Below are 27,295 nucleotides of genomic sequence, written 5' to 3' on the forward strand. Positions count from 1 at the left end.
TGGGGCTAGGCCTGGGGAGAGAAAACGAGGAGGTACTTGTATCTCCTCCTATGGCAGACATTGGTCTGAGACACTCCCTCGACAGGGAGCCAAGGCCGGGGCACCTCATGGAAAAGGCCCGAGCCGGGTGATTGTACCGGCGAATCTACAACAGAACAACACTCAGTCATGAAAACAATCTTTGCTCCTGTATTTACTACCTCTGAGTTGTCAGATGTCACTTCTTCCCAGGGAGCCTTTTTTTCTCAACTGCACATTTTAAAAATATAATTATTCTTTGTCTGTCTTTGCTTGGGTGCTAGAATTGTACGTTGATGGCGGATAGTCTAGTCTGAAGGGTGGTATTTAGAGCTGAAGGGTGGTATTTAGAGCTGAAGGGTGGTATTTAGAGCTGAAGGAGGTATTTAAAGTTGAAGACTAGGCTAAGGATTATCATACTAACAAGGCTAAGGGTTATCATACTAATCTTAAGGCCCTTATTCTAAGAGAAAAACTGGCATACTAAACTGAAGACAAGTGTTTTAACTTGAAGGCCAGAAATAATAATAATAATATCTTCATTTACTACAAGTACATGTACAAGGTATACAGTCCTAGCTGACAACAATAACATACTACTATATAGAAAGCCGCTTGTTATGCTCCGCATATCGGGCAAATTAGGTCAGTGTCCCAGGATGCGACCCACACCAGTCGACTAACACCCAGATACCCATTTTACTGATGGGGAACATAGACAACTGGTGGAAAGAAACACGCCCAATGTTTCTACTCTGGATGGGAATCGAACCCAGACCCTCGCCGTGTGAAGAGAGAGCGTTAGCCACCAGGCCACCAGAGTCCCTAAACCAAGCTAGATTAATATTCTGTGCTGATGCTGCAAGATTCCTAATCTGAGAGCAAGTATTATAAATTCTCATTCTAAACTGGAGGCTGATATTCTAAGGTAAAAGCTGATATTCCAAGAAGACTTGTTTTCCAGTATTCTGGTAATATAGGCAGAAAAACCAGTATTCTTCGCCGGAGGCTACTAATGGACTTTGAATGTTCTATTGACTTTCACGGGACGGAGATAAAAAAAAAAGTGGCCTCCTTAGCTGTTACCACTGATGTTGTTGCTGCTGTTCCTGTGGGTGTTCCTGCTGCTGCTGCTGCTGTTAACATTGATGCTGTTGCTGTGGATGTTGCTTCTGTTGATGTGAATGTTGTTACTGTGCTGTGGATGTTGCTTCTGTTGATGTGAATGTTGTTACTGTGCTGTGGATGTTGCTTCTGTTGCTGTAAATCTTATTTTTGCTCTACTGCTGCCACTCTTGTTGCTTTTGTTATTATTGATGATGTTACTTTTTTATATTGTTACTGCAGTTGCTTCTTTTCTGGTGTTGTTATTTTTGCTGCTGCTGTTCCTCTTTCTTCTATTTTGTTATTGCTGCCATTTTTTGCTAGTATTTTAGTTTGCTTCACATTTCATTTATTATTATTGTAGCTGTTGATGTTGGTGGTCTTGTTTTGTTATTGATCATAGCGTTGCTTCTATTACATTTCTTATTGCTGCAACTGCTGTTGCTACATTAATATTTGCCGAAATTTCCTGTGTTGATGCTCCTGGTGCGGTGCTGCTGCTGCACTTCCCTTAGCTATTGCTGCTGAAGTAATGGTTGCTGATATACTTGGTTTTGCTTTTCCTGCTTTGTTGTTGCTGCTGCTGCTGTTTCCTTGCTGATACTCTTTCTGTTATTTTTCATTTGCTGCTGTTGCATCCTTCTTTTGTTGTTGCTTGACAAACAAGACAGAACAACTAAAACAGAATTGTGTACCCATGGATGTGGCTAAAGAAACCTTTATTACTATGCCTCTTTTCATATTTGTGTACAATAACAATAACAACAACAACAGCAATGACAAAAACAACAACAACAGCAACAATAATAATAATATTATTATTAATGATAATAATAATATCAATAATAATAATAAATAGTTCAAGTTCCCACACAAAAGGCATGATCATTACCCTCGGGAAAGAGGTATAAATTCCCAGAGTGAATAAATCAGGTATTATCTCCACTGCAAAGGACAGTACCACGTAACTTAGAGATCATACTGAAGCAGACTCCCTCGAGACTCATAAAACCAGCAGCTGCTGGGAGTTCAAGGTTACACTTATTCTATAACTAATATAAGAACATAAGAAAGAACACTGCAGTAGGCTTGTTGGCCCATACTAGGCAGGTCCTTCACAATCCATCCCACTAACAGAATATTTCCCCAACCCAATTTTCAATGCTATTCAAGCAATAAGTTTTGATAATTCTATTTACTCATGTGCAAGTCCCACTCAAATCCAACCCCACTCACTCATGTATTTATTCAACCTAAATTTGGAAATACTAGGCAGACTGTTCCACTCATCCTATTATTATTCAATTTATGGAAAATGCTGAATCCGTGTTGGTCACGTGGCACTAGGAGTGGTGCAGGCTCGATCGTCCGTCCGGCAGTTACGAAATACATAAGAAAAATTTTCTCAACTTCCTGGTGTTTGTTCACCACTGAGAACCTTGGGTAGAGCAAAGGGAAAAAAAGGGTTGTTGTTTACAACTGGTAAATTATGCAAAAAAGAAAAAGTGTTAAATCTGTATGTGTCATACAAGGCATTGTTAGCTACTGATGTATACTTGCTAGGGATGGGGGGGGGGGGAGCGGTATGACTTGATTCCCCCAAACGAATTCCAATTGTACTGTACCAAAGTGCACTTATATGTATGTATGTATGTATGTATGTATGTATGTATATATATATATATATATATATATATATATATATATATATATATATATATATATATATATATATATATATATATATATATATATATATATATATATTTATATATATATTATTGTAACCACGAACAATTGGTATTTAATCAATAACAACACTGCTACTAGCCGGGGCATCGAACCCGTGTTGTTCTAGCCCGCCCCATGGTGAGAGAAAATTCACGACGATCTTACCCACTGGACCATGCAATCCTATAAGAATCACGCACCCAGCAGAGCTAGGTGTTGTACCGCGATCCGAGGACATTCGGTGATGTGGGTTCCTCAGAGCTAATTTAATTTTGCAGTGAGCCTCAAGCATGGTTTCAAGCTATATCATTCCCCTCTTGTATGTTCTGACCTCACAAGCAACTTTTATATCATTGCAGCACACATAAACAAGCTCGTATATACAGAGAAAGATCGCAGTCAGCAGGAAGATCAAGTCAGTAGAAGATTCGGAAAAATTGCAAGATATTAGCAAAGTCTTTCAGAGAATATCGAAAAATAATATGATTTTCAGTGATGACAAGTTACGACTGCTTACCTGGAGTATACCTGGAGGGAGTTTCGGGGGTCATTGCCCCCGCGACCCGGTCCGTGACTAGGCCTAATGGTGGATCAGGGCCTGAACAACCAGGCTGTTACTGCTTAGATTTGGAAAAAAAGAACTCAAAAGGAACACTGTATATAAAACACTAGACAATAACTAAATAGAATGAAAGTAACATTTGAAGGAGATGAGTATAATAATGTTAGCTGACGTTTCCTTCAAAGAACACAATAAGGGACGGTCAGAAAAATAATGGGGTGGATAATGAGGACTCTCAGAACGAGGGAAACTGTGATGCTTTTCAAACCGTTGTGGCTCACATGTGGGCCAATGAGCCGCCTGGAGCAACAGCCTGGTTGACCCGACAAGCACAATTACAAGCCTAGCTGAGGGACGGGCTTGGAGAGAAGAAAGGCTCTCGAAACCCATCAAGAGTACCAAAAATATTTCCATATTTCTCTTCCTCCATTCCTTTTCTCTTTTGTGTATAATTTATCTTGCCTCGGACACCGGCCGTCTCTCACCGAGGCAGCGAGACCAAAAGAGAAGAAACACTGTCGCCATTACTCACGCTGTCTTGCCAGAGGCACGCCGATACTACAGTTCCGATGCCCCTCTATACTGCAAATATCCCCACGCCTTCTTTAGAATACAGAGGCTATACTTCTTACCTCCAGGGCTCAAGTCCGGCTAAATGGTCACCATGAGTCCCTTCATAAATTTTACCTTGCTCACACTCAACAGCACGTCAAATAAAAATGTCATAAATTTTGCCTATCCTCGCTCTTATCTAAACATGCTCCCACACGCCTGCTTGATGTCCAATCCCCTCGCATGTAAAGCCTCTCTTACACCCTCTTTCAACCTTTCCTAGAGCGCCTTTTACCCCGCCTTCCCTCCACTACATATTTATATACGTACTTTCCAAGTCAGCTTATTTTGCTCCATCCTCTCGGTATGTCCAGGCCACCTCAACAACTTCTCAGCGCTGTGCATAATATTTTTAATAATCCCATATCTCTTTCTAATCCATATACTACAAATTCTCTGCATAAAATCTTCATGATTACATTACTCCTGTGCATGGAATAGGCTGTCATGAGAGATGACAATTCCCAAGTCACAGTAACTCCAGCTATCCTGGAAGGAAATCTCTGAAGCTCCCGTAGCTGATGAACCCTTGCTGGAATGCTTGATTCAAAGTTGACGATATTTTCATTGTCTCACTGAAGTATCCCTGTTCAGGGATACTTTAGTGTGACAATTGCAGATTTCATCACCTTATTAACCGCCATCCTGTGTGAAGGAATATGACTGGGAAACTCAGCTAACTTTTGCTCCAACTGTGTAATTTTCATGTCGAACAGAGTAGCGGAACATTGCTGATGTATCCAGTTATATTAATAAAAGGAGGTAGTATCTTCTATGCATATGAAGGGCTTTTGATCCAAGGAACTGTAGTCACTATTCTTTTCCTCGAATGAACTTAATTTTATCATCACATTAATAGTGTACAGTACCGACAAGTTGATAAATAAGTCACTAGTACAGTACCTGGTCATCTTTATTAATAAGACGTATCGCTTACCACTGCTTTAATCAACCCAATAACAATATTCTCTGAATTAAAGAGAAAAATTCACTGATGAGCAAAATTTGTTATCATTAGAGATACTCAGGTGTTGCACATTCTCTGAGACACCAAACCTAATTACCTCTCATTCCCTAAGAGCTGTTTAACCCCTACAGGTTTACCGCTTTACTGTAAATATAATAATGTTGAGTAGGTAACAATGACCACAAGACACGAGTGGCCAGTGTTGGAGTGTTACTGCCAGTACTGGAGTGTTATTGCCAGTGTTGATGAAGTGCTGCTTCTAGTATTACTGATACTACTGATCTGTTACTGCTAGTGTTGGTGTGTTACTGCCAGTCTTGGTGTAATACTGCTACTACTGATGTGTTACTGCCAGACTTGGCGTGTTACTGAAAGAGTTGCTGTGTTACTTCCAATGACAGTGCATTACTGTGTTCGTGTGTTACTGTCAATGTCGATATCGATATATTACTTCCAGTGTTGATGCGTTACTATTACTGTTGGTGTATTGCTGTTAGTGTTGGAATGCTGCTACTGGTGTTGGTGCGTTACTGTTAGTGCTGGTGTATTACTAAAACTGTCGGTAGATTACTGGCAATGATGTGTTACTATCAATGTTGGTGAGTTACTGCCAGTGTTGATGTGTTACTTTCATTGATTAGTGCTACAGTCAGTGTTTTGGTTACAGTCTGTGTTTTGGTCGTCTTCCAACGCCTTCATAATTCTTTCATAATGGTTCAGCAGCTGTGACAGGCATGATCGTCCTGCTCTAAAACTAGGCTGGTTCGGGTTATGCTGGTCCATGAAATTTGTAATCTGCCGTCTCATCACTCTTTCGAAGATATTTATGATGTGAGAAGTTATGGCTACTGGTTTGTAGTTTTTAGCTTGTGCTATACTTCCTCCCTAATTCAAAGGAGCTATGTCTGCACTCTTTAAGGCCTTCCGTATTTCACGTAGATCTAAGCTCTTTCTCCAAAGAATGCTGAGGGCTCGTGCTAGTGGCTCTTTGAACTTCTTTATAAATACGGCATTCCATGAATCTGGTCCAGGTGCTGAGTGAGTGGGCATGTTATCCATTTTTTTCTCGAAATCTATGGGATTTGTAAATTGTCAGTTAGTAGACCAGTCTTCTGATGGAGTGTTGGAATGTTATTATCAGAGCTGGAGTGTTACTGCCATGCTGGAGTGTGACTGCCATGTTGGAGTGTTACTATCAGTGTTGGAGTGTTACTGCCAGTGTTGGTGCGCCACTTTCAAAGTTGGAGTGTTATTGCGAGTATTGTTTAGTGACTATCAGGGTATGCAGGTGTGTTACTGCTAATATTAATGTATTACGTTAGGTAAAAGGACCCAAGAGTTTTATTATGGCAACGTTTCGCTCTCCAGAAGCTTTATTAACAACAATTTCAATTATCTCTGACAAACATTGCCACTCCACCACCATTCCTGTTGACCCTACCAGTGTGGAGTAGTTGCATTCAGAAGGCATTACTCTATCTTTCAGTTGAACCAGGTCTCTGTTATAGCAATAATATCTATATTACCTGCACTTGCAAGTATTCTTAGTTTATCTATCTTATTTCCTAGACTCTTATTATTAGTATAGTAAACCTTAATTAAAGGAGGAAGTCACTTGTTGCCCTCTACTGTCTCTTTTTGTTGATCAATTACTTTGCCTTTACTAGCAACTCTATTTTGAATATTGTCCTTTAAACATATCCCTGAGGTATCATGTGTTTTCAACTGTAGCCTGTTTCCCACACACACCCATACCTCTATATTCTATCAGTTTAAAGTCCTAGACAAGTCAGTAATGGCCCCCTCAATCGAGCTGGCTAATGCAACCACACCAACCCCAGAGAGACGTACCCCATCCCTGGCATACTTATAAGAACATGAGAATGGAGGAGCACTGCGGAAGGCCTACTGGCCCATGCGAGGCAGGTCCTTATCAAAACGACTACTACCTAAAGCTTCCCAAGAAATAACTCCCGTACCCAATGACACCAATCAAACCCAGCCCCTCCCACTCATATAATTGTCCAGTCTTTTCTTAAAGCTACCCAAGGTCCTAGCCTCTATCACCCCACTGGGAAGACTGTTCCACGCATCTACAACTCTGTTAGAAAACCAGTACTTACCTATGTCCTTTCTAAATCTAAATTTATCCAACTTAAATCCATTATTCCTGGTTCTTACCTGGTTCGACACCATCAGTACTTTATTAATGTCTCCCTTGTTTATGCCCGTCATCCACTTATACACTTCAATGATATCTCCCCTCATTCTACGCCTCTCCAGAGAGTGGAGATTTAAGGCTTTGAGTCTATCTTCATACGGGAGGTTCCTTACACAGTAAATCATTTTAGTCATTCTTCTCTGTATGTTCTCTAATGAGTCTATATCCATCCTGTAGTAAGGGGACCAAAACTGAGCAGCATAATCTAAATGAGGCCTCACTAGTGATGTATAGAGCTGTAAAATAACTTTTGGACTTCTGTTACTTATACTTCTTGATATAAATCCAAGTAATCTGTTGGCCTTGTTGCACACACTAAGGCACTGCTGTCTTGGCTTTAGATTTCTGCTTACCATGACTCCCAAGTCTTTTTCACATTCTGTATGATCAAGCTCTACTTCACCTAGATTATAGCTTCGAGGGTTATTTTCATTACCAAGGGCAAGTACCTTACACTTATCCACATTGAACTTCATCTGCCATTTCTCAGACCAAGACATTAATTTGTCCAAATCGTCCTGGAGTTCATTGATAGCCTCCTCAGAGTGAATTATACGGCCTATCTTTGTATCATCAGCAAATTTACTCATGTCACTAGTAATCCCTTCATCAAGGTCATTAATGTAAATTATGAACAAATTACAGTGGAACGCCACTAGTGACTAATCCCCATTCAGATTTCACTCCATTAATGGTAACTCTCTGCTTTCTATTGGTAAGCCATGCCTCAATCCATGCTAGAACTTTACCTCCTATACCATGAGCTGCCACTTTTCTTAAGAGTCTCTTGTGAGGTACTCGATCGAAGGCTTTACTAAAATCCAAATAAACAATATCATATTCCTTATCACTGTCAACTGCCTCAAAAGTTCTATTGAAGAACGTCAGTAAGTTTTTCAGGCAGGAACGACCTCTCGTGAATCCATGCTGAGATTCATTTATCAAGTTATGCTCTTCAAGGTGACTTCTGATAATGTCAGCTATAATTGATTCTAATAACTTGCCCACTATAGATGTCAGGCTTATTGGACGGTAATTTAAAGGAGTGGACTTATCCCCTGATTTGAATATAGGAACCACATTAGCCATCTTCCACAACTCTGGCAAAACACCGGTAAGGATGGACTCATTGAATACACTCGTTAATGGCTGACTAAGCTCCATCTTGCATTCCTTAAGTACCCTGGAAAACAACTCATCGGGTCCCGGGGACTTATTTTGTTTCAGTTAGTCTATCTGTTTAATAACCATGTCCCTCGTGACAGTAATATTAGTTAACTTAAATTCATCAGGAACTAAATAATTGTTAATTACTGGAATCTCGTTTACATCTTCCTGTGTAAAAACTGACAAAAAATAGTCATTAAATAAGGAACACATTTCCAGTTCATTATCCGTCAGCTGTCCATTCCCAATTTTCAGAGGTCCTACTTTTTCCTTCACCTTCGTCCTGTACACTTGAAAGAACCCCTTTGGATTAGTCTTTGATTCATTAGCAACTCTAATTTCATAGTCACGTTTAGCCTTTCTAATCGCCATTTTTTACTTCTCTTTTAAGCTGAACATATTGGTCAGTAAGGTTAACCTCTCCTCTTTTGATGCGCCTATAAATTCCCCTTTTCTCCCCTAACAGATGCTTTAGCCTCCTGTTAACCCATTTGGGATCGTTATTATTAGACCTAATTTCTCTCTGGGGAATGTATATACTCTGGGCACTGTGTACATTATTAAGAAAACAATCATAAAAGCAGATCCCTTCATATTCATAAGTATGATTATCGTCAATAAAATCATTAGCTAGATAACCCCAATCAAGATTAGACAGATGTTCCCTAAGTCCATTATAATCGGCAGAACGAAAATCAGGGATTTTTACTGTATTATCATTATTCTTGCATTCCCAATTAATGCTAAAAGTGATGGATTTGTGATCACTTGCGCCAAGCTCTTCAGTGATCTCCAGATTATTCACGAGTGTTTCCTTATTTGACAAGACTAGGTCTAGCAAATTATTACCCCTGGTAGGCTCAGTTATGCTCTGTTTCAGAAAACAGTCCTGAACTGTTTCCATAAAGTCACTGGACTCTAGATTACCTGTCAAAGAATTCCAGTCAATTTGACTAAAGTTAAAGTCCCCTACTATGACTATGTTACTGTGTCCAGAAGCCCTAACAATTTCGTCCCAAAGAAGTCTCCCTCTATCGTGATCCAAGCCTGGAGGTCGGTATATTACACCTAGAATTAGTTTTTCTTGACCTTCCACGAACTCTACCCAAACAGACTCTGTTACTGCTCCATCTATTTTTATACCTGTTTTTATGCAACAATTAATATTTTCTCGAACATACAATGCAACTCCTCCCCCCTTCCCATTACATCTATCCACATTGAACAACTTAAATCCCTGAATATTACACTCAACAGTCATATCCCGACTCTTTAAATCATACCACGTTTCAGTTAATGCAATGATATCAAAGTTCCCAGCACATGCTTCGACTGTTAGCATAAAATACCATCATATGTTTTTTCTTCTGCACATTTTTCCTATTCATCTTTGTTTTTACACAATTTCTGAAATTATCATTACCCAGAGTTACTCCATGACAGTTACTATTAAGATTCTTAATATCAGAGCATAAATCAATATATCCATACTCATTATTTATCATTTCTAAACCCATACCTCTAACTAATCCTAGTTTAAAGTCCTAACAACCCCCTCAACTGAGTTAGCAAGAAAACCCACACCTGCCCTGGATAAGTGAACCCCATCCCTGGCATACATGTCATTTCGGCCATAGAAGTTGTCCCAGTTGTCAATGAATGGTACTGCATTATCCTTACAGTGTTTATCCAGCCAACAATTAATACCAATTGCTCTGGACAACCATTCATTACCAACACCTCTTCTTGGCAAAATACCACATATAACAGGGCGCCCCCCTTCTTCCTAATTATGCCTATAGCTGTCTTGAACTTTCTAACTAAATCCTCACTTCTATGCTTGCCTACATCATTGCCTCCAGCACTGAGGCATATAATAGGATTGATCCCATTAACATTCATGTTGTTGTCAAGCCGGCTAATAATGTCCTCCATCCCAGCCCCAGGAAAGCAAACCCTCTGTCTCCTACTCCTGTCCTTCAAGCAGAATGCCCTATCCATGTATCTAACCTGGCTATCCCCAACAACATCAATATTCTTACCTTCCTTTTTGTCGTTCGTCGTGACGATCCCAGTAGTCGACTCACATTCGTCGGGTAGCACCGAGAATGCGTTGGAGGTTTCCACAGGAGTTTCCACAGCAGTCTCTTTCTTCTTCATCGTTTCTGGCTTTCCATTCGTCTTCTTGATCGTCAACTTCGTCGTCGCCTGCTGTCCAGCCACTGACCACGATCCCTTCTTGACCTGAGGACACGAAACAGGAGGACTACTACGAATCCTCTTGTTTTCCTCGGTATAATAATATTGTCTGGAATATTATTCCAGACAATGGAACAATACTCTTCTCCAGGCTGAGGGACTGACCACCTCAACACTTTAAGGGTGATGGACTGATTACATCGTCTTCAAGACTCTTCTGCTTCTATCAACTTTGCTGTTCTCGACTGAAGAGGCCTACTGTGTAGGTGAAACGTTTCGAAATAAAGATACCTAACTGTTGCATATGAGTCTTACCTAAACAACCTTAATCTATTTGCCTTATTACGTACGCTTAGGCATTGCTGTCTTGGTTTAAGGTTGCTGCTCATCATAACCCCAAAGTCCTTTTCGCAATCTGTATGGCTAAGTTCTACATCATTTAGCTTATAAGTGCTAGGGTTATTGACACTCCCGAGCTTCAGAACCTTGCATTTATCTACATTGAACTGCATCTGCCACTTTTCCTGAAGTTCCTTAACATCTAAGTTTGAATCAATTATCCTTCCCATCTTTGTGTCATCAGCGAATTTGCTCATATCACTAGTAATTCCCTCATCAAGATCATTGATATATATTATAAACAATAAAGGGATCAAGACTGATCCCTGTGGAACGCCACTTGTTACAGATCCCCACTCGGATTTAACCCCATTTGTGGACACTCTCTGCTTCCTGTCTGTGAGCCATGACTCGATCCACGAGAGCACTTTTCCCCCAATGCCATGAGCTGCCACTTTCTTTAACAGTCTTTGGTGCGGAACTCTATCAAAAGCTTCACTAAAATCTAAGTAAATAATATCAAATTCTTTATCGTGGTCAACAGCCTCAAAAGCTTTACTGAAGAAAGTTAATAAATTAGTTAGACAAGACCGGCCTCTTGTGAATCCATGCTGAGTATCATTAATCAAGCTATGCTTTTCGAGATGGCTTCTTATAATCTCAGCTATAATTGACTCTAGTAATTTGCCTACAATTGAGGTCAGGCTTATTGGGCGATAATTTGACGGTAACGACTTGTTCCCTGTTTTAAAAATAGGAATTACATTAGCCATCTTCAACATATCAGACACTACACCTGTTTGAAGAGATAAATTAAAAATATTAGTTAATGGTTCACAGATTTTCATTTTGCATTCCTTAAGAAACCTTGAAAAAAACTCATCAGGACTCGGCGACTTATTTTGCTTCAGTCTGTCTATCTGCTTCACAACCATTTCACTAGTGACTGTGATGTTACATAATTTATCTTCTTCTAGCCCACTATAAAAATTAATTACTAGTATATTGTTTGTGTCTTCCTGTGTAAAAACCGAGAGAAAATAATTATTTAAAATCGAGCACATTTCATTGTCTTTGTCAGTAAGATGCCCATAGTTATTTTTAAGGGGACCTATCTTATCTCTAACTTTTGTTCTATGGACCTGGAAAAAACTTTTTGGGTTAGTTTTAGAATCCCTAGCATCTTTAATTTCATAGTCCCTTTTAGCTTTTCATATCCCCTTTTTAATGGCCCTCTTAATGTCAATATACTGATTCATAAGATGACCCTCACCTCTTTTGATACGCCTATAAATTCCTTTCTTATGCCCTAGTAGATAACTCAGCCTATTATTCATCCATTTGGGGTCATTTCTATTTGATCTAATCTCTTTATATGGGATAAACGTTCTTTGAGCAGCATGTATAGTGTTCAGAAAACAGTCATATTGATAGCTCTCTTCGTTACCCCAGTCAACAGATGATAAGTGTTCTCTAAGCCCATCGTAATCTGCTAAGCGAAAATCTGGGACTGTTACTGAATTATCCCTACTATCATACTTCCATTCAATGCTAAATGTTATTGATTTGTGGTCTCTAGCACCCAGTTCCTCTGAAACTTCTAAATTATTAACAATATATTCATTGTTTGCCAGAACTAAGTCAAGCAGGTTATTACCCCTTGTAGGTTCTGTCACAAACTGCTTCAAAAACAATCCTGAACTACTTCTAAGAAGCCGTATGATTCTAAATTCCCAGTCAAGAAATTCCAATCAATATGACTAAAGTTAAAGTCTCCTAGAATTACTACATTATTGTGCCTTGTGGCCTTAATAATTTCCTCCCAAAGTAGTGTCCCTTGGTCCCTATCTAAGTTTGGGGGACTGTATATGACACCTAAAATTAATTTTTCATGCCCCTCTGAAAATTCTATCCAAACAGATTCTGTGTGTATTACTTCAGACTTAATACCCGTTTTTATGCAACAGTTCAAGTGATCTCGGATATACAATGCCACCCCACCCCCCTTCCCGACACTTCTATCTACTTGGAACAATTTAAAACCCTGAATGTGACATTCTGCAGGCATGTCCCGACTTTTTGAATTAAACCACGTCTCAGTTATGGCAAATATGTCAATGTTACCTGCACTAGCAACTAGTCTCAACTCGTCCATCTTATTCCTAGCACTGCGACTATTTGTGTAATGTATATTTAAAGATCTTCCTCTCTCTTTACCCTTCCTGCTCCTTTCTGTTATTCCACTAAACCTATTACTGTCCTTTTCAATTAGTGCCACTGGCTTTCCAATATCCACCTCATTTTGCCTATTACTAGTTCTCCTAGTACTCATATTACTACACTGCGACTTCAATGTTTTCCCGCCAAAACCCATACCACTAACTATTCCTAGTTTAAAGTCCTAACTGCTCCCTCCACTGCGTTGGCCAGTGCTCCCACCCCACACCTAGATAAGTGAACCCCATCCCTGACATACATGTCATTTCTGCCATAGAAGAGGTCCCAGTTGTCAATAAATGTTACCGCATTTTCCTTATAGTATTTGTCCAGCCAGCAATTGACACCAATTGCTCTGGACAACCATTCATTTCCAACTCCTCTCCTTGGGAAAATGCCACAAATGACAGGTTTCCCACCCTTCCTCCTAATTATCTCTATAGCTGACCTATACCTGCTAATCAGGTCCTCACTCCTACGTTTGCCAACATCGTTGCCTCCAGCACTGAGACAGATAATAGGATTGCTCCCATTACCTCTCATGATGTCATCTAGTCGGCTAACAGTATCCTTCATCCCAGCCCCAGGAAAACACACTCTCTGCCTTCTACTCATATCGTTCAAGCAGAATGCCCTATCCATGTACTTAATCTGGCTATCTCCAACAACAACAATGTTTTTACCTTCCTTGGCGTCGTCCTTCGTGATGCTCCCAGTAGTAGACTCACATTCGTCAGGTAGCATTACACCACTTGTGGGATTCGTCAAGACGTTCTCGATGGTCTTCGTTGGGGTTTCTAGGGATGTCTCACTCATGTCTGCCAATGCTTCCTTGGTGCTCGTTGTGGCATTCCCAGTAGAACACTCACATTCGTCAGGTAGCACCGAGAATGGGTTGGAAGTTTCCACTGTAGTCTTCTGGTTTCTCGTTGTTTTTGCCTCTCCAACCGTTTTCTTGATCCTCAGCTTGGTTCCATGTTGCCCGGCCACTGACCAAGCTCCGCTCTTAACCTGGGGACTCACAACAGGAGGATTACTACGAATCCTCTTGTTCTCCGTTAATCGCCGTATCTCCAGCTTAGCAACTCTGAGCTCTTCTCTCAGCTGCTGGTAAAGTTGCTCAAGAAAGGGCATCCTTTTTCAGATTTCACAGAGAGCACACAAACAGGTCTTCACAGAGCTAAGTACACGTCACCACTGAGCTAAGTACACGTCACAGACGCATTAGCTACGTAAACGTCACGTGAGCTACGTAAGCTTCACTTCGATAAGATCTCCCCTCATTCTTCGTCTAACAATTGAATGTAACTTACGAGTCTTCAATCTTTCTTCATAAGGAAGATTTCTAATGCTATGTATTAATTTAGTCATCCTATGCTGAATGTTTTCTAACGAATTTATGTCCATTCTGTAATATCGAGACCAGAATTGAGCTGCATAATCTAGGTGAGGCCTTACTAATGATGTATAAAGCTGCAGTATGACCTCTGGAATTCTGTTGCTTGCACTTCTTGATATGAATTCCAGTAATCTATTTGCCTTATTACGTATGCTTAGGCATTGCTGTCTTACCCAAGAGTTGCACATGTGTCTAATTCAACAACTGACAGTTTTGTTAAGACAGGGCAAATGTTTTTGTGTTACTCTTAGTTTTTATGTTTTACAGGAAGGGTTTTGTGAGGTTGTCAGGGAAACGCCTCCGGTCTGCACAAAAGAATGGAAAAATAATGAATAACTTGAGGTATAATAACTAAAATAATTTTCCAAGGTTTCTAACTAAAACTAAAATAAAACTGGCCGCTGTGGTTGCAGTATGATGTTGTTAGGTAAGACACATATGCAACAGTTAGGTATCTTTATTATGAAACGTTTCGCCTGTGGCTTTTTCCAAGTACAGAAAATGATGTTGAGACAGGAGTATCTTATGCCCAGGATGGTCTTCTGTGATGTTTTCAGAAGAAATGGTGTTGGCTATCTTGGGTGGCGGTGTTCGTCCGATGTTCTGGAAAATCCTCTCAATACTTAGTCGCAGTACATCACTTACGATTTCAAAGAGATGAGTCGTTATTTCCCAAAATGTTCTGTAGACAGGGATCTTGTTCCAATTAATTAGCGTCTACCCTGGTTGACCAGGCCAATAGCAGAGCTGTTAAAAAAAAAAACACTGGTTACATAAGGGTTAAATAAATATAACATTGAAGAAAGACAAAGGGTGGTATTCTACTTCAGTGTCGTTACTGATAACCAGGTAAATCAGTAACACAGAATAGAAATACTCCTGGTAGATCACCTTGCATGATGAGGAGAAGAGTGGAAGTGAAGTGACTCTCCAAACTTCAGCCCACACCAGATAAGGTTAATACTACCAGGAGTAGAAATTAAAGCAAATCAGACCCGAGGAACTGAAGTTTAGCCTCAGTCCGCTAGATGGTAGTGCGGGCAGTAACAAGCTAATGGTCCCTGGGTGTCTGAACAACCATAGCCCCTCCTTTTTAAGGGCTTTTCCTCCACAGAGGTACTGCCAATGTTGGTGTGTCACTGTCATTGTTGATGTGTTACTGTCAGTGTTGGTGTGTTACTGTCAGTGTTATTGGATCTCTGTCTGTGTTTGTGTTTTACTGTCACTATTGGTGTGCTGTGGTCGGTACTGGTGTGTTTCTGCCGGTGTTGGTGAGTTCCTGTCAGTGTTGGTGTGTCACTTCCAGGGTTCGGTGTTGCTATCAGTGTTCTTGTGGTACTGTCAGTGTTGTCGTGTTACTGGCAGCGTTGGTGTATTGCTTCCGGTGGTGGTGTCTTTCTGTCAAAGTTGGTGTGTTACTCGCCTATATGTGATTGCAGGGGTCGATTCACAGCTTCTGGCCCCTGGCCCCTGGCCCCTGGCCCCTTGCCCCTGGCCCCTGGCCCCTTGCCCCTGGCCCCTGGCCCCTGGCCCCTGGCCCCTGGCCCCTGGCCCCTGGCCCCAGTGCTGATGTGTTACTGTCATTGTTGTGCGTTACTACCAGTTTTTGAAACACTACTACTAGTGTTTATGTGTTAATGCAAGTGTTAGTGTGTTACCAGTTGTTGGTGAGTTACTGCCAGTGTCATTGTTGGAGTGTTAATTTCAACGTATGTGTTACTATCAATGTTGGTGCGTGTTCGTCAGTATTGTTGTATTACTGCCAGTGTTGGTGCGTTACTATCATTGTTGGTTACTTTCTGCAAGTGTTTTCAGTGTTACTGTCAGTGTTAGTGTGTTAATGTCTATTTATCAATCTTGTCGGTTCAAAGAACCGACAAGTTGATAATTTGACACATGGGTATCTATTTTGTGGCATATTCGCAATGAAGGGGCCTATGTTCTGTAGCCAGGTGAGATGTAGCAGTCGTAGGCGGTGTCACCTCGTCCAAGGTGACACCCCGAACGACTGCTTTGATTGATGGACTGATTACATCGACTCCAGATAGAGGGACTGATTACCTGAAACTCCTTCTGATCTTCATTGTTTTTCTTTATTTTGAACTGATGATGCCACTATATGGCAACACGTTTCCACAATAAAAATACCCAAGTGTTGCACATATGTCTATTTACGATACTGTCATGGTTTGTGTTACTGTCAGTATTGGTGTGATACTGTTAGTGTTGCTGTGGTTCTGTTAGTGTTGGTATCATACTGTCAGTGTTGGTGTGTTACTGTCAGTGCTGGTGTGTTATTGTCATTGTTGGCTACTTTCTGGCAGTGTTTTATCTGTTACTGTCAGTGTTACTGTCAGTCTGTGTTTGTGTGATACTGTCAGTATTGCTGTGATACTGTCGGTGTTGCTGTGCTATTGTCAGTGATGGTGTCATAGTGACAGTGTTGGGCGGTCACTGTCAGTGTAGACGTGTCATTACCAATGTTGGTATGTGTTACTGTTAGTGTTGGTGTGTTACTGCCAGTGTTGGTGTGATATTGTCATGATGGTGTGTTACTGTTTGTGTTTGTGATTTACTTTAGTGTTGGCATGTTATCGCTGGTGTGCGTTACTACCTGTGTTAGTGTATTAATGTCACTGTTGGTGTGTTACTGACATTGTTGTTGTGTTAACACCTGTGTTGGTGTGTTTTGCCAGTATTGGTGTGTTACTGTCAGTGATGTTTTTTTCACTGCCAGTGTTGGTGTGGTACATTTAATGTTAGATTATTACTACCAGTGTTGGTGTGTTACTGCTGAGACACTTACTGGCAGTGTTCGTGTGAGGTGCTCATTAATTCTAAACTGGCTTATCAAGCGGACCGGGCAGGCAGGCCTCAACGAGCACTCGTAAATACTGGTATCGTCCCTGGTTACACACAGCTAGCGGCCAGTGTGTCGCTGCTGGCGGTGTGTCCTGTTGATTAGAGGTTGTTGTTGTTGTTGTTGTTGTTGAGGTGGTGGTGGTGTTACATCTATTTGATTTTTCATATAGATGAACTGAATATACTATATGAACAATGTGTTGCTACACTATTTTGTATGACAACTACACTGAGGAACAAAGGTTATAACTATGTTTGTTACCCTTATTATATTCTATCACACAAGGTGGGGCTCATATAAAGTGTTGAAATCTGTCAACCTGAGCTGGGAGACTTCAGTAGGGCAATGAGGACATCGTCACATTCCAGTAAGGGTTTAATTAAGTATGGGAGATTCAATTGTATCGTTCCAGCATATCTGTTGTTACCAACACTTGGTAACTGCAGCCTCTCAGGATAATCTGTCCCATGCACATGAGAAATGGAACTTTTATAAAGATATCTCCATCATCCCAGAGTAGAAGCAAGATAAATTATGTATAGGAGACGGAGGAATGAGAGGGAAGGTATCGGGAAAGGAAGAATTTGAATGTCATATTTTATCTAAATCTATACAGATACAACAGAGGGAGGCGAGACAAATGTGGATGACATAATATATCTGATTTCATAAATACATTAACAGATAACAATGCAGATTCCTTATTTGCCTGAGAAAATATAATGGCGCTAACTCGTAATGATACATTTTTAATACAAATTTTGATTCACTACATCAGAAGTTGGCTGCTACTCTCTTCACTGTGATTGTTACATACGTTGATAAATTAGACACATGTGCAACTCTTGGGTATCTTTATTGAGGAAACATTTCGCCACACAGTGGCATCATCAGTCCATACGAAGGAGAATCTTGAAGAACAGGAGGAGAATGAGGTAATCAGTCCCTCAACCTTGAGTCGATGTGGTCAGTCCATACGTACATACGTACATCCATACATACGTACACAGATTAATATTTGAGTATATAGTATAACAATTGCTCAGATACTTTCATATATATCAACAAACCCATAGTGAACAGAGTACCATCTGCACATATGTAGTGGTATATAGGAGTAGATATTTCTAATCTGTGACTGGACATGAAAATATGTCCAACACGATAATAATAATAATAATAATAATAATAATAATAATAATAATAATAATAATAATATCTTTATTTCTATAAGCACATGTACAAGGTATACAGTCACAGCTGACATCAATGACATACCATCCCCCCAATGAAAAGCAGGGGTGTCACTAGCACGTTAAGAGACCATACAATAAGTGTCAGGGGCCCGAGACTGTTCAACTGCCTCCCAGCACACATAAGGGGGATTACCAACAGACCCCTGGCAGTCTTCAAGCTGGCACTGGACAAGCACCTAAAGTCAGTTCCGGATCAGCCGGGCTGTGGCTCGTATGTTGGTTTGCGTGCAGCCAGCAGCAACAGCCTGGTTGATCAGGCTCTGATCCACCAGGAGGCCTGGTCTCAGACCGGGCCGCGGGGGCGTTGACCCCCGGAACTCTCTCCAGGTAAACTCCAGGTACTACTATATAGAAAGCCGCTTGTTATGCAGAGCTTTTCTGGCAAATTAGGTCAATTTTGTAGCAGGATGCGACCCATACCAGTCGACTAACACCCAGGTACCCATTTTACTGATGGGGAACATAGACAACCGGTGTTAAGTAACGCCCAATTTTTCTACCTTCGCTGGGAACAAAACCCAGACCCTTCGCTGTGTGATGCGACAGCTTTAGCCTCTCAGCCCCCGGATACCGTTAGGCACATATTATGAAAATAGATATCTTATTGTTAACATGAAGAGACAAGTACTGTAATATAGTGAAAGAGGCAATGATTATAACAAGTTGACATGTACGTACACTTACATACACACACACGAACATATACATATATACATATGTACGCACATGTTTGTATATATGCATTTACATTTATGCATATACACACATATATACATATAAATACAGTATGCATTTGTATATAACTGGGGTATAAAAAGGCTGCTAACGAGTACTTGCAAAATTCAGGATGTACAATGAAGTTATCCAGAGGTACACGAGAGTAGATGATGTATTTACACAGTTCTCACTTCCCCTTTCCACCAGGCATAAAGTCCCTGACAACTGGTCGCTCAACTATATAGTGGTAAACGTCGTGTGACTCTTGTTGAGAGATCTTGCATTCAGAAAAAACAGGGAAGGGAGGTGAAACCATGGTTCATGCATCTGCCACAGGTAACTATACCCCAACCAGGTTCTGGCAATCGCAGTGTCACACAATTTATTTTACTGCCACAAGGACACCCCTCGAGTTTTTGCAACTCGCCAATTACTGCGATGTCACAGACTGATTCATCTCGTGCTGATAATTAGATTGTTTTCCGCTGATTTATGTCAAAAAACAAATTATCATTTTGCTAATTCGACAAAGAACACCCTTGCCGAATGGGCCAAGGTAGGCGATTCGGCTTAATCTGCACGACATACATATAAAGAGACTTGATGGCTAGGGCGTTGGGGAGAGGAATTGAATTAAAAGATGTTTGAGGACTCGTTGAAGAGTGTAGAAATCAAGGAATACCAACGGATTGACTGTTATGGGGATGTATTGTAATGACAAATCGGAGCCCAACCTGTTACGTCTGCCTTCCAGCTGGTCAGGATGTTAACTGAGGCAGACCTATGTATGTAGTTCAAATGGGTGATCACGTGACCAGCTTGGGCAAGGGACCCTGCATGTAAATGGAATAGGCACATAATACACTAGTACTGCACCATTGACAAATAATCTACTACAAAGGAAAAGCTCTCACAGTTGCTATTTGCCGATGACACGAAACTTTTTGGAGATTCTGAAGAGGAGTTGTTAAGATTGGTAGACAAATTTGGGAGTGTGTGTAAAAGGAAATTAAATGTGAAAATTGGAAAAAAATGTGATGAGAGTAACAAAAAATTAAGGAATGAAAGATTGGATATCATATTTAATGAAGTGAATATGTTCAGATGTTCAGGAGTAGCCTTATCAGAATTGGCGGGGATGGGGGGGGGGGGAGAGGGAGGTGAGTGGAGCACAGAAGATTCTGTGAACAAAGAACGTTATCCATGGACGCAAAATGGGTAATGTATGAAAGTAAAGTATACTTGGAGAGGGTTTCGGGGGTCAACGCCCCGCAGCCCAATCTTAGACCAACATTTTCATATGGGTGTGAAGAATGGGCTTTAAAAGTTGTATCAATCAGGATGATGAAGGTAGTGAAAATGTCTTGTATTAGGGCAATGTGTGGTGTGAATATTATGCACAGAATTTGTAGTTTGGAGGTGTGTTCACATTTAGTGAGAATGGAGGAAAATATGATGACTTCGAGGGTGCATTATTCTGTAGTGGAGAGAAGGAGGAACAGGGGTCGTCCATGGAATGGTTGGAGAGAAGGGGTGAAGGAAGTTTTGTATGCAAGGAGTTTGAACATCTAACTGGCCTGTGTGAGCGTTTTAGATTGGAGTTAGCGAAGGCAACTTGTATTTATGGCTCGTCGTGCTGTTGGAGTTTGAGCAAGGTAATATTTACGAAGGGATTCAGGGAAACTGGTTAGCCAGACTGGAGGTGAGAAGTACAGTGCTTACACTTTGAAGAGGGGTGATGATATTGCAATTTAGAGGGGCATTTGAACTGTAATGTCGACGTATCTCTGGCAAGATGGTGATGGAATGATGGTGAAAGTCTTTTTATTCAGCCGGTATGTTAAAAAATATATTCTTATTCACAGTAACAAATTTGATGGTACACTTAATATTCGATATATGTAATACCTACCGATTTATTTAAGGTTTTACACTGAGATTTGTGCAGAGTACATGTTTTTAAAGTATTCGGTTTATTTAATTGTAAATACACAACAGCCCGCACATAGGAGAGAGGAGTTTACGACATCAATTTTAATATTTTAATGAAAGCTCGAGAAATTCCCCGAAGTAGCATGTCTTGCTCTATAGAGTTGAATAACTTAAATTTACACTTGTTACAAGCCAGACACAGACTATATATCAGGAAGTGGACATGTCAGTAGATGGGTTTCTGAAAGATGAGGTGAATCATAGAATTAACGATGGGAAAAAGGTGAGTGGTGCACTGAGGAGTCTGTGGAGACAAAGAAGCAAAGTGGGGAATGTACGAGACTGTAGTTATACCAACGCTCTTATTTGGGTGTGAATCACGGGTGGTTAATATTGTAACAAGGAGAAGGTCGGAGGCAGTGGAGATGTCATGTATGAGGGTAATGTGTGGAGTAAATATAATGCAGAGAATTCATAGTTTGGAAATTAGAAGGAAGTGCAGGATTATCAAAACTATTATCCAGAGGGCTGAGAAGGGGTTGTTGAGGTGGTTCGAACATGTAGAGAGGATGGAACAAAGTAAAATGACTTCGAGAGTGTATAAATCTGTAGTTGAGGGAAGGCGGGGTAAGGGTCGGCGTAGGAAAGGTTAGAGGGAGGGGGTAAAGGAGGTTTTGTGTGAGAGGGGCTTGACTTCCAGCAAGCATGCATGAGCATGTTAGATAGGAGCAAATGGAGACAAATGGTTTTTAGAACTTGACGTGCTGTTGGAGTGTGAACAAGGTAACATTTATGAAGGGATTCAGGGAAACCGGCTAGCCGAACTTGAGTCCTGGAGATGGGAAGTACAGTGTCTGCACTTTGAAGGAGGAGTGTTAATGTTGCGGTTTTATAACTATGTAAACGAGCCTTTGACAAAACGGTGATGGAGTTAATGATGCTGAAAGTTTTTCTTTTCAGTCCATCCTAGCATGGAAGGAAACGGCCGATGTGTTACTAAAAGAAAAAAAATGTTGAAAGAAACCCGTAGCCTCAAGGACATCATCAGGGCACTTTTTACGAACAAAGGTATAATAAGGCCTGCGACCAGGTCGTAATGGGATTAAAAGTGGAGCAAACAAACTCAGCAATAGTATACAAGTTGTATTTCCTGCACCAGATATAATTTACTAGATTTATACTTGTACACGTATGTACACTATGTGCAGAGGGTGAATAGTGAGTGCACCATGCAGTGACAAGATGGCAAAAGCAGAAGTTAGAGAGAGTGCACCGTATCAACCAGCAGCTCAGGCAAGTCTGGCAATTCACTTGGCACAAGTGAACCACGTTGTTTAAGCTTTTGCGGGCTTGCCTGTGATTGGCTAATGAACCAAAGTACTGATTTAACGATGAGTACCCAATGATCGTTAAATCCTTAGCACCCAGTTCAATGTTTGGGAGGCAACCTATTTGGGAGTGACATACACCGAATTAATTGTAACATATTCTTTGCATGTCACACCCCTATCCCAAAAGGGCTCTAATAGCCAGGACTAGGCCTCCACCTCCATGGGAAGCTGCCACCATGGCACTGAACAATAAAAGAACTGTCTTTCCTCTCAACCATCCAACTCATTAGATAGGGCTCACTTTTCTCAAGACTCAAAGTCAAACTCTATCCTAGAGCGAGACAGCAAACAGTAGGGCTAACGTTGGTTCAAGACATCTGCAGACAGCAACAGAATGTCCCCTCACTAAAGAAAAACCCCACCAACATAATTAAAAAATATTTATGAAGGGAGAAAAGAGCTAAGCTACCTAAATTGTCCCTAACACATCCTAACCTAAATTAAACAAGGGAGAGTGAATCGGCCAGTATATTGTCCTTGCTGGCAATATGTATAACTCTAATGTTACAGGGTTGTAGCCTGAGACTCCATCTCATCAAACGTGTGTTGTGGTTTTTCATGGAGATCAGGTAAATAAGTGGGTTGTGATCGCTGTAGACTCTGACCACTTGGGACGTTTGCTCCATGTAGACTTTGTAACGTTCTAATGCCAGCATCAGAGTGATGGCTTCTTTCTCAATGGTGGCATAAGCCCTTTGGTGAGGGTGATACTTGGCAGAGAAATAAGTGACAAGCTGCCACCACTCTTCCCCAGATTCCCCAGATTCACCTTCCCCAGATTCACCTGACTCACATGCATCAACCTGTAATGTAAAGGGTTTTGAAAAATCAGGAGACAGGAAAATGGGTGCAGTACAAAGTAACTGTTTGGCTTTGTTAAATGATTCTTTATGCTCTGGGGTTCACTGAAATTGTTAGGGGGGGCTACAGCATCTGCAAAGTTCTTACAAAAGCGTCTGTATAAACCTACCATCCCAAAGAAATGCTGGAGAGATTTCCTATGATGAGGGATTGGGTAATTCTCAATGGCAAGAATTTTAGCACACTTAGAGTGACTTACTTAGGATGACTTACATAGATTTACAGTTAATTGGAAACTATTAAACTTCTCCAAGAGAGAGCTTAAAGTCGGAAACATGTTAGTTCCATGCATCAGAAACTACTACTGTATCATTGTGGCATGCAAGAGTAAGTTACACTTTATTCGGTGTATGTGCACACTCCCATATAGGCTGCTTCTCAACCAGCAAACCGGGTGCTAGGGGTTTAGCGATTTATTAGAGTACCTGTAGTTAAATCAGTACCTTGGTTCATTGTTCAATCACAGGTAAGCACACCAAATGCTGAGACGATGTGGTATCACTCGTGGTCAGCATTTGCTAGACTTACCTAGCAGCTGGTTGAGTATGGTGCTTTCTCACTCTGGTTTCTGTTTGGCATTCTTTGTCACCGTGGTACACTTATATTCAGCTCCTGTACATAGTGTACATAAGTGTACATAGTTGTATATATGTGAAGGAAATACAAGTTAAATAGTGCTGCTGAGTTTGTTTTGCTCCATGAACCCATTACGACCAGATTGCAGGCCATTCTTTACCTGTGTTCCACAGGTAAGTGTGCTTGGGCCATTGTTATGGAATGTCTACTTCAACGACCTCCTCCATCTCATCCCAGGATTCTATACATATGCAGATGACTGCACGTTAACATTTACTTATCCAAGAGAGGAAAGGCCAGCTGCTCTACGCTACATCAAGCACCAGCTTACAGCTATATCAACCTTGGGAAAACGATGGCAGGTAACACAAATGATGATGGCCTCTAGGCACCACGAAGGTAATACTGGAGCAGTGGTAAGTATGAATGGAAGAGTGTTGGTGCCTGGGGATGAAGTTCATATCCTTGGGGTGAAATTCGACTCCAAACTGACCATGAAGAACCAGGTTGTAAACCTGGCAAACAAGGCGGCCAGGAAGTTTACTGCACTTCGACGTATCTCGCATCTGCTTGACAGTAGAGGTTAGAAGATTCTGCACGAGGCACAAGTACCCTCACACCTTGAGTATGCTTCACTTTCTTGGATTGTCTGTCCCCCATCTCATCTGCGACTTCTTGGCAGAATAAAGAACAGAGCAAGACGTCTCATCTCGCTCCTGGACCCAGCCTAGATAGATCTGGCATTTCAGCAGAGTCTTCAACACAGGAAGGATGTGGGCGGAGATACTGTTGCGTATAAAGCCAACATCATCAAAGTACTACACTTGACTCAACTCCAAAAATCGAGAAACGAGCTTCTACACCACGAGGCGGGCAGCAAGCAGCAACTTCACTCTGATTGTACCCTTTTCCAGAACATCGCTACATCTGAGGTTATTATTCCTAGGATGACTCGAGTCTGGAACATGTTCACAGAGCATAACGATATCAACGAGATAAAGTCAGTTGATCAACTGAAATTGCTGGCCCACAGATGGCTCCGCCTTCATCCTGTTTCCTACTTGTATGTCTCATAAAAATAAAAAGGGTTTTTATATATGCAGATGTAGGTAACAGCTCCTAGTTTGTCAATAAAGTTAGGAATCTTTAACTTGCTAATAGCTTGTCAATCAAGTTAGGAAACCTTAACTTGTCAATAGCTTGTCAATAAAGTTAGGAATCCTAACCTAACCTTGTCAAACCCCGTGTAAAAAAGATAAAATGCCCTTAGATCTATCTTCCAAACTGCGGAATACTGTGTGAATTTGGAAAAGTCTGTCGAAAGGCAGAGCGTAAACAGTAACTTGAGCATCAAGGGCTAGCTTTGAAGTGGCCTGGTTGATTCCGCGAAACAAGGAACCACATACTATTGGTCATGGTGCTGTATGACCCTTGTAGGTTCAGCGCTTCTTTTTTATAATAATAATAATAATAATAATAATAATAATAATAATAATAATAATAATAATAATATTAATAATAATAAACAACTATTGCTCAGGAGTTGGTTAAACCAGCAGCTGTGAAAATGGCAGAGATCATGTGTAGTCAGAAAGAAGCCATGCGTCTGAGTTCAGTGTCATTGTCTGCAAAAGTTGTAAAAGAGAATTTCCATCTTAGCAGAAAATGTGAGAAAACAAGTGATCTCTTCAATAAAAGATAAGAAACATTTTGTTATTCAGGTTAATGAGACTACAGATGTCAGTAGCAATTCACAGTTGATGGTGTATATTCTTGCTTTGTTCTCTTCTCAAGTTGAGAGCTCGTGGCACTGACATCTTCAACAAAATTAATGAATACTTCAAAACGCCAAGTTTTAATTTAAAGTGGGAAGACTGTAGTGCTGTGTCTGTTGATGGAACTCCAGCCATGTTGGGTAATGTCATTGGATTTTCGGCTTTGGCTAGAGAGAAGAATCCCAAAACTGAAGTCACCCACTTTATGATCCATTGCCAGGCACTGGTTGTGAAGCATTTGGAACTGGCACTGGAAGTCGCCATGCATGTTATCAAGATTGTCAATGTTGTCAAAGGACATTCACTAAACATGCGATTATTTCGTGAATTGTGTGAGGACGGAGAGGCTGAATATTCTGACCTATTTCAACACATAGAAGTGAGGTGGCTTTCACGTGAAAATGCTCTGAATCAAGTTTGAGCTCTCAAAACTGAACTTGATTTTTGTCAGGTTGATCAGAAACATGTCCTCGCAGATAAGTTAACAAACTCCTCTTGGGTTGCTCATCTCGCATATATATCTGACATCTTTGGGTGTGTGAATGCGTTGAAAAAAAATTGCAATGAAAAACGTCAGTGTTATTACAGCCACAGGAAAGATTTCAGCATTTGGATCATAGCTTTTGTATTGGAACCATAAAGCAGGACAAAATGAGATAGCTGCCTTTCCAAAGTTAGCTGTGTTTTTGGAAGATTGTGAAGATTTTTCTTTTGGTAACATCATGGTTCCAGTTATAGGGCATTTTACCAAACTCAGAAAGCTATTCTCTGATTACGTTCTAGATCTTGATTCACATACTGTGAGCTGGGTTGTGAATCCTTCAGCTGTGAAATTGCTGATGTGCCAGAAGAGCCTGAAGGATTGGTAGAGGCACTTCTTGAACCTCGCTCCAACAATGAAGCATTGAATTTCAGAACAACGCAGATCTGTCCTTTTTTGGATGTCAAGAGCTGCAAAAGCTTTAAAAATTTCTCACGAGGAAGCAATTAAAATACTGCTGCAGTTTACAACTACTTATCTTTGCGAACAAGGATTTTCCACTCTCATTATCTTAAAAAGCAAATACCAGTAATCGTTTGAACGCCGAAGACAGTATCCAAATTACTCTGACATCAGCATGCCCTAATTTTGATGTATCAGAAATGAAACATCACAATTTCTCCAAAACCTGAAGTGAAAATGTTTTCAATGAAATTCTCTAGTTCCTAATGAGATTTTTATTAAATTTGTCTGTTACTATTTTTTATTTCATGCAGTTTATTTTCCATTTTATTATTTTGATACTTTTGTGTTTTAGTTTTTAAAGTTGCTTATCGCGTATAATTCGTACAAATGGATTCAATAAGCTATTTTGAATTTGAATGGTCATTGTGTTTTCCAGATTATG

This window comes from Cherax quadricarinatus, chromosome 1 (genome assembly GCF_038502225.1).
Source record: "Cherax quadricarinatus isolate ZL_2023a chromosome 1, ASM3850222v1, whole genome shotgun sequence".
Classification (NCBI taxonomy): Eukaryota; Metazoa; Arthropoda; class Malacostraca; order Decapoda; family Parastacidae; genus Cherax; species Cherax quadricarinatus.